This window comes from Colobus angolensis, unplaced genomic scaffold, assembly GCF_000951035.1.
Source record: "Colobus angolensis palliatus isolate OR3802 unplaced genomic scaffold, Cang.pa_1.0 Scaffold60, whole genome shotgun sequence".
NCBI lineage: Eukaryota > Metazoa > Chordata > Mammalia > Primates > Cercopithecidae > Colobus > Colobus angolensis.
In genome coordinates this window covers 955,300-956,974 of record NW_012119599.1, presented here as the reverse complement: position 1 = coordinate 956,974, position 1,675 = coordinate 955,300, and the positions used below count along the sequence as shown (strand labels likewise).

The following is a 1,675-nucleotide window of genomic DNA, read 5'->3' as shown; positions in this document are numbered from 1 at the left end:
ACCTGGAGGGGCGTGGGAGGTGGCAGCCGCCGCTTGCCTGGCGCTCGCGCGGCGTCTGAGCGCGCACCTTGGGCCTGAATCTCAGCAGTTCCGCTGCGACGCGGCTGCTCCGGCCTGCGCCTGCGCAGACGGAGCCGCACGCCCTCCCCTGTCCCCCGCCCAACCGTCTCCATGGCAACGGTGCAGCCTTGAGCTGGGGTCTGCGTCGCTGTGGCCTGAGACGCTTCTCTTAAAGGTCCTGATGAGAAGGACTTGGGGCCTGGAAGCACCACTTTCATTAACCAGCAAAAAACGCCGAAACCACAGAGGGCCAGAAATCATTCGAGGAGACCCGACCTCATTCAGGGGATATGAGGCCTCCTTCCAGGGGGTACAGGCTTCACTGGGGGTTACAATTCCCCCTTCCAGTGGCCAGGTGATATTCAGGATTATATAGGCCTAAATCAAGGGGCACTGGCCTTGCAGCGTGGGACCAGGACTTACTCGGGATACTGGCCTCATTCACAGTATACGCGTCTCAGCATAAAATGGGGGGCCAGGCGCCATCTGTGAGCAAGACACCATTCAGGGTATATGGGCCTCACTTGCAGGGTACAGGCCCCATTCAATGGGACCGGCCCTCACTCCCATACACGTTCCTGTATTCTGAACTATGTATGCACAGTAAAGCCTGTGGTTTTGCACACGCTTTGAGCATATGTATGATTGTTAGACCTGCCATGAATTTTGCAAGAAACCATTTCCCTTGACTGAGACAGCAGACTGGGGCCTGTGAACGTCAGTCATAGCTACTGCAAACCTGCATTTGCTTCTCTGTCCCTTGTTGGCCATGAGGCTGCCCCCTACTCTATATGAATCTGGCTCTGTAGCCCAGCTGGTAGGTTTATATCTCAACTATCGTCCCTACATCAAAGGGTTTTTTTGTTTTGTTTTTGTGGTGTTTTGGTTTGTTTTTGAGATGGAGGCTTGCTCTATCATCCAGGCTGGAGTGCAATGGCACAATCATGGTTCACTTCAACTTCCACCTCCCAGGTTCAAGCAATTCTCCTGCCTCAGCCTCCTAAGTAGCAAGGATGACAGGCCTCCCAAGTAGCTGGGATTACAAGCATACACCATCACATGTGGCAAATGTTTGTATTTTTTGTAGAGATAGGTTTTCACCATGTTATCCAGACTGGTCTCGAACTCCTAAACTCAAGTGATCCGCCCGCCTCAGCCTCTGAAAGTGCTGGGATTACAGGATTACATGGTGAGCCACTATGCCTGGCCTCAAAGGGTTCTCATGAGGATTAAAGGGAATAATCCAGGAAAACATTTGGAAGAGAGGCTGGCCCACAGCTGGTGCTCCGTGAAAGACGGCTAAGAGAAGTATTTATTGAGAACTTACCATTATAAAAGCATCTGTTCTGTTGGTTTGTTAGTTTTTGAGATGGAGTCTTGCTCTGTCACCCAGGCTGGAGTGCAATGGAGCAATCTCGGCTCACTGCAACCTCCACCACCCGGGTTCAAGTCATTCTCCTGCCTCAGCCTCCCGAGTAGCTGGGACTACAGGCATGCACCACCATGCCCGGCTAGTTTTGTTTTTTGTTTGTTTGTTTGTTTTGAGACAGGGTCTCGCACTGTCACCCAGGCTGGAGTGCAGTGGTGTGATCTTGGCTCACTGCAACCTCTGCCT

The 1,675-nt window shown here is 52.4% G+C and overlaps 1 protein-coding gene across 1 annotated transcript in view; it reads right to left on the bottom strand.

The window, feature by feature from the left end:
• LOC105526856 overlaps positions 1-81 on the bottom strand; it is a 4,128-nt gene extending 4,047 nt beyond the window's left edge. The window contains exon 1 of the mRNA XM_011962957.1: positions 3-81. The gene's annotated coding sequence lies outside the window, so the exon portion shown is untranslated. The remainder of the gene's footprint in view (positions 1-2) is intronic.
• Positions 82-1,675: the final 1,594 nt, after the last annotated feature.